Source organism: Stenella coeruleoalba, assembly GCF_951394435.1.
Source record: "Stenella coeruleoalba genome assembly, chromosome: 1".
Lineage (NCBI taxonomy): Eukaryota > Metazoa > Chordata > Mammalia > Artiodactyla > Delphinidae > Stenella > Stenella coeruleoalba.
In genome coordinates, this window is record NC_137169.1 from 44057471 (window position 1) to 44065501 (window position 8031).

Genomic DNA, 8031 nt, shown 5'->3' on the forward strand with positions numbered 1-8031 from the left:
TCTTCCTCATCTCTTTTGTTTTTATTGTGTATGTTCTTTTTGTTCAGGGTTTTCTAAATGATGGAGAGTAAGAGAAACATTGGGGATTTACGATCTGTGTTATCTAGACTACTATCTACTGTTTACTTTGGCATAATCAATCACTAGCTCTTGATTAGGGAGGTGCTGTGTTGTGGTGGAAAGAGCACTTGACTAGGAGCCAGGAGTCTTGTTTTTCTTAGGCAAATAAGTAACTGTCTGCTAGCTTGTTTGCTAGCCTGTTTGCTAACCTGTTAGAAGAGGGCATTTAAGATGGTCTTTAAGGTCCCTTCTGTTCTGATAATCCTGTGAGTCTACTCAGAGCCCAGTAGAACTGTTTGGGAGTTATCCAGGTCCCACCTTTCTGCTGTGAACACGTTTACTTCACGCAAAGGTGGTCAGAGGGAAAAAGCCAGGTGGTTTCATTTTGCTTGTTTAGATGTTTGGAGCCTCTACTAATCAAATCAGGACTGTGGATACGATCCCCCTAGGCCATTTAGCTTTGCATGTTCTGTGACCAGCAGAACAGCATTTGGGGATGGGACAAGATGGTAAATTAAGGCAGTATAAGCTGATCTCAAGTCCCATAAAATCAGTTCAGAGCACAGACTTCCTAATCATAGAGGCTTTTTACTCTGAGAAGAAAAAAGACTTCAAGAAAAAAGTTCCAACAAAATGTCTGATTTATTTGTGCTTTGGATTTGCTGCACTTTTCTGCCTTCGCTTGTCCCAGATAGCAGGAGATGTTTGTTTTAGGCTTTAGGATGAACCTGAAAAAAACAAAAACAAAGAAAAAAAGAAAAACAAAAACTTGTTCTTGGGGTAGGGATGTATCCACATATAAATACAATTTATATGTGTAATAGGAAAGTACTTAATGATAAAAATACAGTAGCAGTTTAATTTCTAGGGAAGCGTCATGGTTCGGAGGAAAGAGGTTAACAGGTCTGGGTTAAAACTGATACCGTCACTGGTTTTGCTGCTTGCGCAGGTTGAGCCTCAGTTGCCTGATCTGGAAAGTGGAGATTTTAATATTGACCTCCTAGGATTATTGAGAATCTAGAGAGGTAACATATGTAAAGTACCTAAATTAGTGTTAGGTGTACATTGTAGTCATTCTTAGTTCCCTTACTGGAAATGTGAGTTCCCTTCCTCTCCCCACCTTTTGCCTCTGTGATACGTGATAAGATGTCTGTAGTGTGGTTTTTTTTTTTTTATGTCCCACTTTTTGAGTCTTTTCTCATTTGTTCATTCACTGAACAAATACTTCTTGAGTGCCTATCATATATTGGGTACCATATTGAGGGTAATGCTAAGCACTGGAGACAGCAGTGAGCTCCTCAGTCAAATCAGAGAGATGAATAATTATTACAGACTGATGTACCGTGCAGGAGATGGTCAGAGTGCTGTCATGGAGAGTCATAGTGGCTTTGACTCACTATGATACAGTGGTTAAGGGAGACATCTCTGAGGAGGTAATATATAAGCTGAGATCTATAGGTTGAGGAATGAACCATGCAAAGAACCATGCAGGAAAGGGGAAAAGACACCTGGCTTGTTCTAGAAATTGCAAGAGGGCCAGTGTGAGTGGAATATAACGACCCAGCAGGACAGGCCCAAGATGAGGCTGGATAGATACACCGGAGCCAGTTATCTTGGAATCTGTTCGTTACAGTAAGGCATTTGTATTTCATTCTTAGTGCATTTGGGAGCTGTTGAAGGTGTAGCTTTACATGTGTTTCTTTCTCACTCATGCTGCATATCCACTTCACCTTCATATCCTAAGTCTAGAACCCAGGCTAACGGAGCACTTCTGTCTGGAGCACTGCTCCCATTTCATTGTCCAAAGAAAGTCACATGCCTCACCTAACTTCACAATCTTACCATGTATCAGAAGAAGAAAATGGAGTTGGATTGTTTCTGAAGGAACTGATGACCATCACAGAAGGGCTGTAGGCAGGGGAATGAAATAATTTAGACTGTCACTGTAGCTTCTGTGTGGAGAACGTACTGGGAGTACAGGGATGGAGGAGGGAAGGTGCTAGAAGATGGTGTCCTGGACTAGGGTGTCAGTGGTGGACTTAGATGTGGAAATTAGGCAGAGGTAGAGCTGACAGAACTTGGTGACTGGATATAGGGGCAAGAATGGCTTCCAGTGATTGGCCAGGTGAATGGTGGGTCATGACTGGAATGAGGAGGGGACAGCAGGATTTAGGGAGAGTGGTTGAAATAATAAGCTCCACTTTTGAACTTGTTAACTTTGAGATGCCTGAAAAGATTTCCAGGTGGAGATACCAAGGAGGCAGCTGCATTTACAAGACTGGAGCTCAGAGGTGGGGTCAGCTTACAGATGCACTTTTGGAAGTCATGAGCATATGGGTGGTATTTAAAGCCACAGGAATGGATGGTGTTACCTGGGGAGGGAAGAAGGGGGATTAGAGTACGCCTTGTGGAACCCCAGCTGTTAGAGATCAGGCGGAAGAGGAGGATCTGGCAAGGGGTATGAGGACGAAGGACTAAAGAGGTGGAGGAAATTTTCCTGAGAAAAGATACAGCCTAAAAGTGGCAGTGGTCAACTGTGTCCTATGCTGCTTGTGAGGTCAGTTAGGATGATGTCTGAAAAGTGTCTACTGGAGTAAATTTGGCAACATGGAAGTCATTGGTGATTACTACAAAATCACTTTCAGTGCTGGATTGGAATTGGTTTCATAAAGAGCTACAAAAAACAAGAACAGAGAAGTTCCATTTGGTAGTAATACGTTCAGTTTCCAAGTGATTAGTACAGAGCAAGCACATTAGCTAATACTTTTAGTTCTAGATTAGGTCATCTTGCACATGCTGTTCTCTGTGCCCACCCTCACCATTCTCTCCCCGCTGCCTGCCACCTTATCCACTTGGCAACTTCCTTTTCATCCCTTTCATGCCTTAGCTTTCAGGAAGTTGTCCCTCTTTGCCACACACACACACACACAAACACACACAAACAAAAGAAAAAAACAAACACTACGTAATCATTCCTTTGTAGTAATATGTTTCTGTCTCCCACCGAACAGAGAGCCCCTTAAGGGCAGGGACTGCATTTCATGCATCCATTTTGATACCCCCGGTGCAAAGTCTTGGCTCACTGTCATAAAGTGAATGAATGAGATAAGCTGAATAACAATTTCATATTCACAGGGGGCTTTTCTGAAGATAGGAACCTCATCATAGCAATGCATTCTCTATGACAATGACTTTCTGTTGCCCCGATGTTGAAAGAGAACATTAAAAATTCCTCTTTGGCCAGACTTATCTTGCTATTTCTTTTTTTTTAAAGAATCAATTTTATTTATTTATTTTTGGTTGCGTTGGGTCTTCGTTGCTGCATGCAGGCTTTCTCTAGTTGCGGTGAGCCGGGGCTACCCTTCGTTGCAGTGCGTGGGCTTCTCATTGCGGTGGCTTCTCTTGTTGCAGAGCACGGGCTCTAGGCGCGCGGGCTTCAGTAGTTGTGGCACGTGGGCTCAGTAGTTGTGGCCCGCGGGCTCTAGAGGACAGGCTCAGTAGTTGTGGCACACGGGCTTAGTTGCTCTGCGGCATGTGGGAGCTTCCTGGACCAGGGCTCGAACCTGTGTCCCCTGCATTGGCAGGCAGATTCTTAACCACTGCACCAGCAGGGAAGTGCTATCTTGCTATTTCTTTGAAAATATTTGCAGCTTCTCAGAATAGTCTTTCAACTTAAGATTGAAGCAGCCTGAAGTAATCAGAAAAGTCAGTTTATTTGTAGTTTTATTCCATGTTTGTAAAAAACAAACTGGCCTAGTTGGTTCCGGGTACATTAAAATCATTAGTCGTCTTGCTGTACTTGTCCAGATGAATTAAAAATCTCAGGCTTCTGTAATCCTTGTTGCATGTTTAGAAGAACAGTAATGGAGCACATGATTAGGAAGTTGAGTGTGGAGGTGATGGAGGAGTCACTGAGGTGGGATCAGAAGAATCTCAGATCAGGTCCTGTCTGCCTCCTGGAAGCTAAGTTAGGACAAGGCTTTAAGCTTCGTCAGACTTTAGTTTCTTCCTCTGCACAAGGGGGACCACTGTTCATATTTTTAAAAATAGTCTCATTAGACTGTGAACACCTTGAGTGCAGAAACTGTTATTCACCTCTGTCTCTAGTATTAATACCATGTCTACCAAAGTAAGCATCAGCAAAGGTTTCTCAGACAAATGAGGAGTAGACAACACTCCATTAAAGTTCTTTTAAAATTGTAATATACCTTGTAAAAGTTCAGTTACATATAAACATGAACCCCTTCTGTTTTCTTCATCTGTGTCACCGTAGAAAAAAGAAACATGAAGTTAAATCCTGTAAGTAACCGCTTTATCTTCTGAAACTTTAGCAGTTTGAGAAAATAATACATTTAGAGCAGCCTGGTATAGTGGGAAAACTTGGGGCCTATCAGATGAGGGTTTTGGTCCTAGCTCTGGCACTTAAACATTGGGACCTTCCTTGAGCTGATAATGACTCTGAGCCTGTTTCTCACTCTGTAAAAAGAGAATAATAATGCCTACCTTGCTGGTTGTGAGGATTAGCAATTGTAGCTGTAAAATGTCACGTACTCAATAGATGGTGCCTAATGTTATTTGAGAAATTTTTTTTAACATGAAGGAATTTATTCATTGAAACATTTTGTAATAATCCCTTGAGTTCAGATAATCAGCTAACTTCAGGATTGGGGACAATTTGCATTCCTTGTTGACTGTCATCTTACATTTTTCTCAAGATTCATTAAAATTTAATAGTCTCTGTAACTGAGTGAATATAGGATTATGTAGACTTTCAGAAGGTTTGCATTTCATCCAAAGATTACAGTTCTAGCTGTCCATGGCATGGTTGCTTTTTGAACACAAAGAAGTTGCTTGATTTTATTGACTGGGGGAAAAAAGGGTAATCAGCCAGATTGTACCTCTGGGTAACTTACTCTGTGGGATTGAGTTTGTTTAGAGACCACACTGATGTGAATTAGGAACTTTGGGTATACTACTAAACAGCTAATGAGGGCTCTGAAAGATTTATGTGCTATCAGGAACCACAGCCATGTCTGGCCAAATTTTAGAGATTTTCTCAATAGAGAGTTACAAAATCTACTGGAAAGGTCCAGTATTAATATCTATCTGGAGACTGCTGCAAACAAACAGCTCTTTAGTTCTTGGTAAGAACAGAGACTGTTGGGCCAGATTTCTGGCCCTTAAGAAATGTGGTGTTTGATTCCATTTGGCAGGAAGTTTAATCTGGTGCGGAAACTTTAGCCAGACTTCTTGGAGAAATATTTTTTTAATGTAACATATCCAAAACTTATTGCAAAAAGTAATGTCCACTTAGTCTATCTATTCTATTAATAATCATTTAAATGCTTTGTAAACAGTGCTGTTTTCAGCAACATCTAGTAAATGCTTGACCTTTTAGTTCCTGAATTTGTTGTGGCCATAAACTTTTATGTAAAATTGGGGGAAACTTTTATGTAAAATTGTAGTCTGCTGTTTATTTAAGCTGCAGGCAGAGAAGCAGTAAGTGCTACAGTTTTCTAATCAACTACCAAACAGTGGTAGGTCTTTGCAAGTTACTGTGTAATTCACTTTTTAGAACATGGCACCTTCTGTAGTGTACAGAACACTCGGTTCAAGATTAAACACCTCATTTAGAATATATGGACACGAATTTTGGACAGGAAGGCAGAGCAGTATAAGAGAACGGCTGACTTAGGCAGGCTGAAAGGAGCCTTCCCCTTGGCAAAATGATACCCAAGGGCAGGGGGTGATAACAGTTTACAAATATTTGAGAGGTGCAAAGACCAAAGGGGGAGGGGATTATTTTGCTTAGTTATTAGAAGTAATGAGAAGAAATATAGAAAGGAAAATTTCAGACTGAAAATCAGTTGAATTTCCTGACAGTAAAAATTGGTCATGAGAGGACTGAACGCTCCAACCACAGAGAAGATCCTAAACGAATCTGGCAAAGCAGGGCATTTCATTGCGGAAGATGTACCTCAACAGTGGCCGAAGGAGCATCTGAATGGGAGGAAATATTTTATTGACGGCCACTCTTGAGGATTTCTCTTTATCCCGTTTATCAAAATCTTTTTTCTTCTATGTGTCAGAAAGAAGACTTCGATATCTTTTTATATTTACTTGTTTATACCCTGACGGGTTCCCTGACTTACTAGATACCTTCAGAAGAAACAGAAAGAAATGAGTATTCAGAAGCTTTTAAGTTTTCACAATGTAAAAGCAGCCTGAGTTTTTGTTTGTTTGTTCTTTTCTTTTGTTTTAGTTTGTTTTTTATTTAGCTTGAGGTAGTAGAATCTGAAAGCCATCAAATGGTAGCTGCAGCGTAGGAGACACCTCTCACTGGAGTTGGAACCAGAAGGCCTGAGTTCGAATCCTGGCTCAAGTACATACTCATTAGCTGGTCACCTAAGCAAGTTACTTATCCTCCCTGAGCATCAATTTCCTAAAATAAGGGGGCAATAATCCCATCATGCTTGGGAAGATTAAGTGAAACGATGTGTAGGAGAATGCTGCTGTACAATGAACCAGTTCTAGTTGTGTTTGTGGTAGTTTTTTTTATTGCTACTGTGACAAATTACCACAAACTTAGTGGCTTAACTTCTTACCTGGAGGTTCTGGGAGAGAGTCTGCTTCCATGCTCGTTCAGGATGTTGGCAGAATTCAGTTGCATGCGGCTGTGGGACTGAAGTCCCCGTACCCTTGCTGGCAGCCAGGGGTAGTTCTCAGCTTCTAGAGGCTGCCTGTATTTCCTGCATCTTTAAAGCTAGTCAAGTCCTCACATTTCAGATCTCTCTGACCTCCCCTTCTGCCTCATCTCATACCTCCAGCCAGAGAAAGTTCTCTGTTTTTAAGAGCTCATGTGATTAGGTTAGAACCACCTGGTTCATCCGGGATGCTCTCCCTATTTTAAGGTCCATAACCTTAATTACATCTGCAAAATCTCTTTTGTCATATAATGTAACTATTCACAGGCTCTAGGGATTAGGGTTTGGACATCTTTGGGGGTTCATTCTGCCTACTACAATGATGGTATTTTAGGGCTAGAAAGGGACCTTACAGAACATGAGATGGGGTTCTTGCCCTGGAGGGTTTATAATCCAGGGGGAAAGAGGTGAGAAATATAATATTCAGCAAGAAAAGTCCAATAATAAAGAGTTTGTATGGGATGTTATAGGAGCCCAGAAGACTTTTTCTGTACCTGACTTAGCCTGTGGTTTTTTTCACCATGCCCTGCTTGTTCTTTGATCTCATTTATCAAGATCCTTCAGATGGACTCCATATACACAGAACACCACCATGCAATTTGATTTCTAAATGTCCAGAAAATTAAGCTGCTGCCACAGCTCAGTATTTGGGACTCTGCTACTTAATAAGGAAAGGTCTTGAGGTCTTGAGTAAGAGGAGTTATTTTCTTCTATGATGATGAAGTATAACACCACCTTATCTCCCCTTATCTTGTCCCTTATCCCTGTTTTTTCCTCATCAGACCCCCCCTTTGAGAGCCTTCCTGTCCCTCACTCCTAGTTCTTTCCGTCCGTGTATATGTCTTTACTCCTACCCTCTTTTGAGTTTTCTTGTTTCGTACTGTTTTGAAGTAGAAGGCACTTAGCCGGGGCAATGCAAAGGTTTCTGTTTGATTCTTGTCACTTGTCATTTCTCCTTTAATAATGTTCTGTGGATGTTCAGTCAGATCTCGGTGATAGTTTCGTAGTAATACAGCTGCCATTTATTGAGCACTGACCGTGTGCCAGGTGCTGTGCAGAGTCCTGTACTTCCACCTTCTCATTTAATTTAGACGTTCTGTGAGGTGTAGGTAATATTTATCTTCATTTGAACCGGGCTGGGATTTGAACCCAAACCTAAGTCGAAAGCCTGTACTTGACACCATGCACTACAGTAATATGAGACAGGAGCTGAAACTGAGGGGCGCTATGAAGGCATCAAAGCAGCACAAGCAGATTCAGGAAACCT